Raw genomic sequence first — 12,749 nt, 5'->3', positions numbered from 1 at the left:
AAGTAGTTAAGAAATTCTTCTATGTGGCCCATCTAATTACTAAAGGGTTCGCATCTAGAAATAAAGAGGTTATAGTGCCCCTCTACTCGTCACTCATTAGACCCATCATAGAGTACAATGCCCCATTTGGGATGTACCTCACAAGACACTGCCAACAGCTGGAAAGACCACAAAAGTACCTCACCAAGAGGATTACTGGCCTCAAACATATGTCCTATGCAGCCCGACTGAAAAAACTCTGGCTGTACTTAGTAGCATATCGCTTACTCAGAGGTGATCTCTGCCTGATCTCCCCATGCTTTGGAACAAAATTCCAAATTACATCAGGAGAGGCTCTCACTAACACTCTTCAAGAGAAACCTTGATGAGTGGATGGGTAACAGAAAATACACCCCTGGGATCACTTCATTGGTTCTGCTTGACAGAGGATCAGTTAATTAATCAATGGGGCGGCAAAAGCCGACATACTCTAGCTAGGGTTATAAGTGCCCTCGGGCAGATAGCCTAGTACTTACTTATGAACCTATAAAAAATAAAAACCGTAGAATAAGCTGGTTGCACCCTTAAACTAATACTTTGTTGAAGCACCTTTTGCTTCAATTACAGCATTCAATCTTCATGGGTACACAAATGCTATCAATTAAAGAGACCCTGATTAACCTCAAATAAAGTTCAGCTGTCCTAGTAGGATTTTCCTGACATTTACTCAGTTGCCTACTATAGCAAAAGCCATGGTTCACAGAAAGCTTACAAAGCATCAAAGAGGTCTCATTGTTGAAATGTATCTGTCACAGGAAGGATACAAAAAAATTTCCACAGCATTAGATATACGATGGAACACAGTGAAGACAGTCATCAAACAGTGGAGAAAATATGGGACAACAGTGACATTGCAAAGAACTGGACGTCCCCCCCAAATTAATGAAAAGACAAGACGAAAACTGGTCAGGGAGGCTGCCAAGATACCTACAGCAACACTGAAGGAGCTGCAGGAATTTCTGGCAAGTACTGGTTGTGTACTACATGTGACAACAATCTCCCATATTCTCCATATGTCTGGCCTATGTGGTAGGTTTGCAAGATGGAATCCTTTTCTTACACAGAAAAACAAAATCCAGGCCCAGCTAAAATTTGCAAAACAATACATCAAGTCTCCCAATAACATGTGGGAAAATGTGTTATGGTCTGACGAAACCAAGGTTGAACTTTCTGGCCACAATTCCAAAAGGTACATTTGGCGCAAAAACAACACTTTGCATCACCAAAAGAACACCATTCCCATGGTGAAGCATGGTGGTGACAGTATCGTGTGTTGAGGTTGCTTTTCTTCAGCTGGAACTGGGGCTTTTGTCAAGGTGGAGGAAATTATGAACAGTTCCAAATCCCAGTCACTTTTGGTCCAAATCCTCAGGCATCTGCTAGAAAGCTGAAAATGAAGAGAAATGTCACCTTTCAACACGACAATGATCCCAAACATACATCCAAATCAACAAAAGAATGGCTTCACCAGAAGAAAATTAAAGTTTTGGAATGGTCCAGCCAGAGCCCAGACCTATATCCAATAGAAAATCTGTGGGCTGACCTGAAGAGGGATGTGCACAAGAGATGCCCTTGCAATCTGACAGATTTGGAGTGCTTTTGCAAAGTCAAAATGTGCCATGCTGATAGACTCCTACCCAAGAAGACTGAATGCTGTAATTAGATCAAAAGGTGCTTCAACAATGTATTAGTTTAAGGGTATGCAACCAGCTTATTGTACGTTTATTTTTTATATTTTTCCCCTAACAGATTTGTTTTTTAATTGAATTGTACAGGTTATAGGTCACTTTAAAGGTGGGAAAAGTTTGAAATGATTTATTGTGGTCTCTTTTATTTCACAAAAACTTGGCATTTTAACAGGGATGTGTACACTTTTTTTATCCACTATAAATAAGTAAAATAATGTGTAGCTGGTAATGAAAACATCTTGATTAATATTGTTAACGGGGTACATTTCTGACTGCCAATCACAAACGGAAGTCATCACCATTTTATTCCTTATTAAAATTGTATGTACCATCTTTTTGTGCATATGTGTTTGTTTATTATTTGAATACAATGTGAATGTAGTTTACTTGCACTATGTTATGACAGCTTTTTCACACTGTATTAGTTATATTTGACTGATGTATTACTACTACTGACTGATGTGTTATGTATTATATGCACCATCACCAGTTAGTTGTATGATAGTCTACAGACCACAGCAATGCAGTTACAGTGCAGCAAAAGTTTTGCATTTCAGAGTTACATAGAGCATTGATATGTACACGCATCCAAAATGTTACTGTTTGTTACAGTTATGCATGTTCTATTGAACACAGCAATACACTTCTGTAGGCTGGATTCAAATATTCTTCATTTGTTGTAGGTGCCGAAAATAGCATTTCACTTTTGCATGCTCAACCTACAGGAATCGTTAATGTATCAGCACAGACAAAAGGTTTCATTATAAGATATCTATTATTCCGCATACACCACAAAGTATGCTGTTTACATACATCCTTTCCCTTTAAATGCAATAATGCTGTCATTCATTCAAGAATGTTTAGCCAGATTTAGCTTCAAATTGTGAATCATTAAAATGTAACAACCTATTGCATACAGTTATATAAGGTTTATTTAACTGTGAAAAACATTTAACTTATTAAACAGTTCACTGATACACTGACCAATATGCTTTCACGTGCACAGCATCTGCAGAGAGGTTACTGCTTTGATGATTATCAAGAACGCATCTTGTGTGTATCACATGTTTACCTTGCCTACTGACTGATAATGCTGCATGAGATAATTTTACATAGGAGCAAAACCTACAATCCTTTCAACTTCTTTGTTTACATCAGAGGATCACTTTGTATGCTTAGCTCATCTAAGCCACATATCATTACCCTGGGGACAAGAACCCATAAGTGCCAGCTCAATTTAATTATTGTGTTCAAGATGCTCCATTAATCAGCAAGTAAGGCAAAAATTAACTGTGTGTGTGTGTGTGTGTGTGTGTGTGTGTGTGTGTGTGTGTGTGTGTGTGTGTGTGTGTGTGTGTGTGTGTGTGTGGTTGTCTCCATATTGCCTTACTTTATTATTCTCACTCCAAGATCACTGCGTCTAACACAGTGATCACAGACAGGCAAACACATGTTCATAAAAGATTACTAGGCTAACAGCTTAAGAGGCATTACAAGCTAGCCAATATAAAGTACAGTTGTGTACACTTACCATAAATGTAGATGTTTGAGTGTATTCACTGTTGCAGTCATCACCTGTGGGTTATCCCTACTGTGGTATCCCTCGGCTAGCCCGAATACCAGAGTCAATGTTTTTCTGCGTCAGCTGCTGTCGCTTGCTGCCTGACGTCAGTTTGTTAGTGCTATAAAGGAGAGCAGCTGAGGCCATTACATCAGTTTTTCTTGCTTTAACCCGTCAGAGCCCCAAGCAAATATGATAAAGTGGTCCTGGTTGCCAAAAGCCACCTTTTGAAATGTATGTCTCCTCCCAAAAAAAAGAAGATATAAGGGGGAAGGAGGGTGGGAAACCAGGACTGCAACAGTGAATACACTCGAACATCTACATTTATTGTAAGTGTACACAACTGTACTATGTTCTTCGTGTTTCACTGTTGCAGTCATCACCTGTGGAAGGATTCCCAAAGCTGAGGAGAGGGGTGGTAGGCTTACTAAGAGACCTAGGAATGGGTCAGCATGCCCTGCAGAACTGCAGAGGCAAACCCTGCGCTAGCCTTAGAAAATAGAGGTAGGTGGAAATGCTTGGTAAAGGTATAGAGGGAAGTCCAGGTGGCAGCTTCCAGGATGTCCCTAGTGGGAACCCCTCTGAGGAATACTGTGGAAATGGAGGCTGCCCTAGTGGAATGCGTTCAAATAGACTTGGGGGGGGGGTTCCCATGCAATCTGTAGCAGTAATGGATACAGTGTGATATCCATTTGGAAATGGTTTGTTTGGAAATGGGCTTCCCCTCTGACCCTGGGGCAAAACTGACAAGTAGTTGGTCTGTTTTTCTGAAGGGTTTAATATGGTCCAGATAGTATCTGAGCTGTCTGTGCATGTCTAGAGAGTGCAGAATTCTTTCTCCCTTCTTTTGAGGGTTAAGATATAAGGCGAGTAGATGTATGGCCTGATAGAGAGTTACATTAGGTACCACCTTGGGGATAAAGGAGGGATTAGTCCTGAGGGAGACCCTGTCTGCATGGAAGATGATGAAGGGCTCAATGACCATCAGTGCCTGAAGTTCTGAAACTCTCCTTCTTTAGGTACCACTTAAGTTTTTTCATGTGAAGAAAGAATTAGAAGGATGCAAGATGCCATGTACCCCAAGGCTTGCAGGAACTTCCTGACAGTGAGGTGAGTTCTAGAAGCCAGCTGGGTGAAATAGAGAGGCAGGAAGCTCTTCTTTTCTGGGGATAGAAAGGCCTTTTGGGATGCTGTGTCCAGCAGTGCTCTCAAGAAAATGAGCTTCCTGGAGAGCGTTTGCTTTGATTTCTTCTCATTAGTGGTGTACCCTAAGGAGGTTAGGAGGGTTTTAAAAAAGAAGAGGTCCTTTTCTTTGCAGCTTTGAGCTTTTCTTTGCAGTCTGCCTGAATGAGGCAGTCATCCAGATAAGGGTAAATTTGAATATTTTTCTGTCTGCAGAGGGCTATGGTCAGGGCAAAGCATTTGGTGAATACCCTGGGAGCAGTAGATAAGCCAAAGGGTAGCGCAGAAAACTGAAAGTGCTGTGAACCTGCTCTGAAGTGAAGGAATTTCCTGCAGGATTACCATATGGGGATGTGGAGGTAGGCATCCTTTAGAGCTAGGGTTACTAACCAGGAATTTTTGTCAGCATAGGCAGCAGCTGCTGTAAGATTAGCATTTTGAATTTGGGGACAACCAGAAAGATGTTCAGAATGGACAGATCCAGGATGGGGCACCAAGTGCCCTCTTTTCTGGGAACAAGGAATAGTCTGGAATAAAAGCCTTTGCTTGTTTGATCTGAGGGGACAGGTTCTACTGCCCCATTGGGATGTGAGAGTTTGGACTTGTTTCAATGCCTCTGCCCACTGATTTGGAGGTAAGTCTGGGTACCCTCTTAGAATTGGGAGTTCATTGAAGGAAAATTTGTATCCCTGAAAAATGATCTTTAAGACCCATTGGTCCTTTGTTACAGAAAGCCAATTTTCTTTGCAGGGGGAGAGCCTTCCTCCTAGTTTTTGGTGAGAGAAAAGAGGGCAGATGGGGGAGAGGGAGTCATTGAGAGTTTTTGCCATAGTGGGATGGCTTAGAACTCCCTGCCTTTGGAATTCAAGTGATCCACTGTTTGGTTCTCTGCTGTCCCTGGGGTGGGATTCTGGGTGGTCTGTCCCTGTGGGGCTTACCTTGCCCCTATCTGCTAGGTGCAGGAAAGGCCCAGTGTTTTGAGGGAAAATTCATGATGAACCTAGGAGGTTGTACCTGAAGGAAATATTTTACTGTTTGCATAGATTTTGCTTTGTCTTCCATCTTTTTAAGCACCTCTTCTGCTTTTTCTCCAAACAAGTGGCCCTTATCCAAGGGTGCATCAAATAATTTAGATTTGACATGATCAGGGAGAGGTTGTTCCTTCAACCATGCATGTCTCCTAATGACAGATCCTGACACGGCTGCCCTGCTTGATGCTTCTAGGTCATCATATCCACAGTATAATGAGTTTAGCCACTTAACAAGTAGAGTGCAGTAAATCTGCTAACTCTTTCAAATTGGCACAGTCAGGACAGTTAGAATATTTTTTGTTTTAACAGTTCCAAAGTATGTTGTTAATATTTTAACATGTGGAACTGACAGTTGAGAGCTGATAGCCAAGGTTGCACAGGTGTATACTTTTTTACCCCATTTGTCCAGAGCTCTGGAGTCCTTGTCAGAAGGAGTAGGATTCTTTGTAGAACTAGCCTTAGCTCATTTTGGTCCCTGTGTAATGACCTCCGGGTCTGCAGCAGGATTTCTGTACAGGTATTTGTGAGAATCTGGTACTCTGTAATACCTGTCAGGTTTTCTGGGAGCAGGTGGGAGGGTGTCAGGAGTTAAACTGGATTCCTGGAAAACATCATCAACCACCTCTAAGATAGGAGGGATGGCCAAGTGTCTGTGCTGGGGCAGGTCTAGAAACTCTCTTAGTCTTTTCTTAGACTGAGGGAAGTCCTGGGATTCCCTATGGAAATGTTCCCTGAGGGTGTGAAGGGTTTCCCCAAAGAAAAGATCTTCTGGTGGGGTGGCAGACGGAATGGATTCCTCTGCATCTGAATCCTCATAAGCAGTCAGAGGTTGTTGTTCCTCTTCAAAATCTGAATAATCAGACTACTCAGAATCCTGTTCTGTTAGTATTTCAGGATAAAGGTCTCTTTTCTTTTTAGAAGTTGTGACCTTACTACCCCTGATATGTGCGAAAAAAATCCTCTGCCATTTTAAACATTTGAGTTTGGGGAGGAGTAGCAGGAGTAACATGGTGGCTAGAGGTAGTTTTCCTGGGAGTGGCCTTGCCTCTAGGCCTAAGAGAATCCATCAGTCTGAGAGGAACAATAGTCGGAAGAGAAGACGTCAGTTTTTGTCTGGAATCAGTAGCACGAAAGGCCTCCTCAGAAGCTGGTGCCTGTGTCGTGGCTCTGGATCCAACAGAGGCAGAGACAACCAAAGGCTAGGAAGACAAAGATTTCTGCACATACTACAGAAGGGTCTCGGTAGAGGCCTGCAAAGGTATAGAAATGGGCAACAGGGGCTGTGAAAGTGCTTCACTGAATTCCACAGAAGTGATGACCTGCTTAGCAGTAGAGTCATCAGAAAGCTTGGCCTTGTGTGGTCTGTCTCTATCTTTATCCTGATGTTTCTTCAAAATGTCTACAGATGGATGGCTGACTGATGCCATTTCAGAATGCGAAGACGGAAGACAAAAATCCCTGGTTACCATAAGAACTCTACTAGGAATGGTTCTCGCATTAAAGAGGGCACAGAACCAGCAACGGGGGATGTCGTGATATGGGCCTAAACAAGTGATGCAGTATGAGTGGAAGTCTCAATGTGGTATTTGCTTTCCACAGGCGAGATGATTGTTAACTTTTTCTGACACTGGTTAGTGCAAGAAAAAAAATGTATCCTCAACAGGGTACTTAGCTTTAGACGTTTTCAGCTGTAATTCAAATCTCTGGTAGCGACTGACCAGCACACTTGCAAACTGCTTCTGCTACGGGCTCCACAGCAAGAAAAACTGATGTAATGGCGTCAGCTGCTCTCCTTTGATGAAGTGACGTCAGGCAGAAAATGACAGCAGCCGACACAGGAAAACATTGACTCTGGTATACGGGACAGCCAATGGCGACCACAGCAGGGATAACACACAGGTGATGACTGCTTTTACCCATTATATGTCCCTTAGGACCAAGAAGATGCATGGATTTGTACCTCTGCCTTGAGTATCTTACAGATTGCCTCCTGTCCACAGGGGACACAGGCAGCATCCCAGGTGTAAATATGCGATAAGCTGATTGTGATTCTCTCTATCTTACAACCATAATGCCTGACTTGCAGTTTCTCCTAGATTCACTGATCCCAGTTCACTCAGATCACTAACATGTGAATATACACACCTTCACTGTACAAAGTAATGAGGAGGGAAACATGAGCATGTACCAAATTAATTGTCCTTGAGCATCTACAAACTATGCTCAGAGGTTGTAAACACGAGCATGTACTAAATTAATTAATTGTCCTTGAGCATCTATAAACTATGCTCAGAGGTTGTAAACATGGGCATGTACCAAATTAATTAATTGTCCTTCAGCATCTATAAACTACACTCAGAGGTTGTAAACACGGGCATGTACCAAATTAATTAATTGTCCTTGAGTATCTATAAACTACGCTCAGAAGTTGTAAACAATAGCATGTACCAAATTAATTAATTGTCCTTGAGCATCTATAAACTATGCTCAGAGGTTGTAAACAAGAGCATGTACCAAATTAATTAATTGTCCTTCAGCATCTATAAACTACGCTCAGAGGTTGTAAACATGGGCATGTACCAAATTAATTAATTGTCCTTGAGTATCTATAAACTACACTCAGAAGTTGTAAACAATAGCATGTACCAAATTAATTAATTGTCCTTGAGCATCTATAAACTATGCTCAGAGGTTGTAAACAAGAGCATGTACCAAATTAATTAATTGTCCTTGAGCATCTATAAACTACGCTCAGAGGTTGTAAACACGAGCATGTACCAAATTAATTGTCCTTGAGCATCTATAAACTACGCTCAGAGGTTGTAAACACGAGCATGTACCAAATTAATGAAATGTCCTTGAACATCTATAAACTACACTCAGAGGTTGTAAACAAGTATGTGCAAGCTCATTTAGTTTAATTAGAAACCAGCATTGTTTCTGCTAAATTATCCATGTCACTGTAGATTTATTTACTTATATTCTTTACCGGAGAAGTGCACTGATGTTAATGGACCATTTGCAGGCACAGCCCAGGTGAAAAGGATCAGATAAGAAATGAACAAAACATATTTACAGATAAAAAAGATTTGCAAAAACCAAATATACATACATATTTACTAATGCAACATTTATCTCAAAAAGCAGTTTACAACGTCAAAACACGGATGGAAAAAAGGAATTATGCTTAGGACAGCTTTACATGAATAGCAACATATCATTATATAGAGAGGAAGATTAGCTAAATTGTTGAAAAATACACACTTTAACCTGGTAGTCAAGCACTTTTTTCTTACTATCTGTATATCATGCAGCTATGGACTACTAATGCTATGTCAGATATTCATAAGTTAATCTTACACTTTTCCCACCATATGTTACAAAAACTTTTGCACCTCCAATATGGGGTGGAGTTCGAAAAAGACAGAAAAATTACGTAACTTTACATTTTTTTATTATACAAGTTGTAACAGAATAATTTCCAGTGGGTTATTATTTAGTACAATTCTTTGTGGACTCAAGCACTACATTTCAGTTTTATAGTAGATGCCTGATTAATTGTATGAAATGCTGTATACATAAAGTTTGGAAACTTTGTTAAATTAAGAGGTGTCTAGTAAATGAGATAATGAAAAAACCTAAATCATTTCTAGAAATGGCATAGAAAAAAATGTACATATTATAGAAAAAGTACAGCTGTGTCACACTTACATAATTGTAGATGTTTGAGTAGATTAGTGTTGCAGTATTGATTCTTAGGTCCTCCTGCCATGCAGAAGTTTATGATCATCCCTATTTCCAGATTCTTTACATCACTCCTCACTGATGGACATTTGAAGACTGATGTCTGGAGGTTAGGGTATAAGGGGAGCATCCATCAGCGCAATCTTCATCTCTATCTAGGTAGTGAACAGCAGTCTGATGTATGAAGTCAGCACAACCCTACTAGATGTCATAGTTTAATACAGATAAGGGAATATTCCAACCATGGAATAGATGTAGAAGGAGGGGGGATGGTGCTGGATATTCCCTACATGCCAGAGACCATCACCCCCATAATGAGGGAGAGGCCATCAGACAAAGGGGAAGCACAGTGGGTGTTTGTGCTGCAAAACTGATCTACACAAACATCTGTAAGTGTGACACAACTGCGCTATGTTCTTTGTAGTCAATGTTGCAGCACTGATTCTTGGGAGGACTCCCACAGCTACAAGCTGGGTGGCAGGCTGTCTGGTGGTCCATCTGTTGCAAGGCAGTAGAAAAACCTGCCCTACCACTGAAGGCATTGTGTAAATGGTCATGTTTAATAATGGTGTAGGCAGATGTCCATGTAGCAGCTTCCAAGATGGCCTGAGTAGGGACACCGTTAAGAAAGGCAGTGTAATGGAATGGTAATACAGTAATACAGATGGGTATCCATTTTGAGATGTATCTGCCTTGTTTTCCTTTTGCAAAGGGCACTACCTGTTGATCTATCCTATTAGGGAATTTTGTTCTAGCTAAGCAACACCTGATTTGTTGGTGTATGTTCAGGTAACGTTAGACTGCTCAGCTTTACTCTGTGGGTTTGGAAAGGACATAGATAATTGAATGGCTTAATTCAAGGAGAGTTCTGATACTAGTTTGGGGATAAAAGAAGGGTTAGTTCTAAGTATTACCCTGTCCCTGTGAAACACAATGAATGGTTCCTTGCACAACGAGGCTTGTAACTCTAAGAACTCCTAAGCTGAGGTAATGTCTATCATAAGTATGGTCTTCCAAGTGAGCATCTTTAAAGGAGCAGAAGCTACTATTTCAAAAGGTGGCAAGGTAAATTTTTTGTAATACCTATTTAAATCCCAGGTGGGGATAGGGGTTCTCCAAGCAGGCCTGAGATGTATGCCCCTTTTAGGACCTGTTTTTTTCAGGTAAGGGTGAGAATAGATAACAGAGGAAAGAGAGAGAGAGACAGAGATGCCAAAATATGTAGCTTAATGGTAGAATAAGAAAGTTCCTGCTGAAACAATCCAGAAAGGAATTCTAACACTAGATTAATGCATGCAAGAGGGAGACTTGTGTCTTTGTTCCTGCACCAAAAAGAAAACCTTTTCCATTTGGTAGTGTTTTCTTGCCTTTCTCAGGAGAGACAGCACTTCAGCAGAAAAGTTTACATTTGGGGTCAAAATCCAATCCTCCATGCTGTTATTTTGAGGGGTGGTCAGGTAAGGGTGAGTGACAGACAGTTGGGTTAAGTAATCTATCACTTAAGGAAGAATGCAATATTTCACCTTACTGAGAGCCAAGAGGAGCGAGAACCAATGTTGCCTTGGCCAAAAGGGGACTGTGAATATTATGCTCAGTCTGTCCTCACTTTCATCAGTGTCCTGGGAATAACAGGCAGTGGTGGAAAGGCATACAGAAAGAGAGAATGTGTCTGCTCTCTATGTCTCTGTATGTTTGGTCCTGGAGCAGAACCTTTGTAAATGTCTGTTCTGCTGAGAGGTGAAGTGGTCTATATTGGGGTGGCCCCACTGATGAATGAGGTCCAGGAAGACCTTTTGTACTCAGCATCCAATTGTTGAGGTCCACAAGATCCTTGCTCAAATAATTTGCTAGGATGTTGTTCTAACTCGGGATGTAGGATGCTATGAGTGTTAGTCCTAAGTCCTGTGTCAAAATCCAAACATTCATTACAAGACTGCATAGGTATAAGGACAGGCTCCACCTTGTTTATGTATCACATGACAGTGGTGCTGTCTGTCCAGATTTGTAATGTTCCTGGGTTCAGGTTTTACTGAGAAACTTTGATGTTTATAAAGACTGCCAACAGCGCTTTCTGGTTTATGTGCAGCTTTCTTTGTTCTTGGATACAGATACCCTGCACCTTCAGGGGGCCTAAGTATACTCCTCATGTCATGTCTAAGATGTCTGTGGTGATGGTCTTACCTCTTTCTGGAAGTGAGAAGTTTGCTTCTGGGTTCTACAAGATGGTGTTTTTCAACCACAGTAGTTCTCTTTTCAAGCAAGGCAAGAGAGACACTAAGTTTCCATGGGTTGAGAATGCTGTTCCCAGGTGTTTTTTTAGGAACCATGGGAGTTCTTATCTGCAGTTTTGCAAGGGGTCCATTGCAATGCAAGATGCCATGTATCCTAAAGGTCTAGGTATTCCCTTGAAAAAGACTGTCTAGTTTGGACGTAGGCTGACCAGATAATTTGTGAGGCAAGCAACCATGTCTTGGGGGAAGGATTTTGCTGCAATGAATCAGTCACACGGCAAAATAATTCTTGTCTGGGGCTGAATTTGTGACTTGTTGAGTCTGAGGGTGAGGCCTACCTTCTGGAAGCAGTCCATGGTGATTTGTAAGGCTGCTTTGAGTTCTGGAATGGATTGTGCCTGGATGAAGTAGTTGTCCAGGTAGGGGAAAATGTGTACCCCTAATATTCTGTGATACGCTAATACTGAAGCTAGACATTCGGTGAAAACTGTAAGAGCAGAGGATAACCCAAATGCTCCAGAACAAAACTGATACTGTAATCCAGCTTCCTCGAATTAAAGGTATCCCCTGTGCTCCTTTGAGACAGGGACATGCAGGTAAGCATCCTTTAGTAATAGAGTGACCATATAAGCCCTCTGAAAGATCATGGGTAGCAGTTTCTGAAGGGTAAGCATTTTGAATTTTGGGACATATAGAAACGTGTTTAACTTTGAAAAGTCTAAGATTGATGTCCAGGTGCCTTCCTTCCTTGGGACTTGGAAGATTTTTTCAGTAAAACATTGAGCCCTCTTTCCCTGCAGGAACTGGTTAAATAGACCCTTGTGTTAAAGATATAGCATGATGGGAGGGAGAAGACTCCCTTGTTCTTTTGGGGGTTTTGGCACCCCTAAAAATGGTGGCTTTTGCCTGAACTGAATGGAATATTCCTTTTTTATAATGTGAATGACCCATTTGTTTCAGGTGAAGTTTTTGCATTGTTGCAGGAAAAAAGACAGTCTCCAATCTAGAGGAATGGGGGAAGTTGTGGGATCACTGGTGGACATGGTTATATGGGGACTATGGATAGTCACAGCATTCATTGGAACTCCCAGGTCTATGGCACTGTTCAGGCTGCCACTTCCTAGCCTGCCTGGGTCACTTTGCTTGGGGAGGCCTCCTCTTGTCTTGTCTAGAGGAAAGGTCCAAGGTTTAGAAGGATAATTTCTATTATATCTAGGATAGGGAGACAGAATTCGTTTAGTTTTTATTTGTTTAGCCTTTTTTTCCAACTTGT

Source organism: Protopterus annectens, chromosome 10.part0 (genome assembly GCF_019279795.1).
Source record: "Protopterus annectens isolate FY-2018-M chromosome 10.part0, PAN1.0, whole genome shotgun sequence".
NCBI classification, from domain to species: domain Eukaryota; kingdom Metazoa; phylum Chordata; order Ceratodontiformes; family Protopteridae; genus Protopterus; species Protopterus annectens.
Note: the sequence above shows the minus strand (reverse complement) of the source record.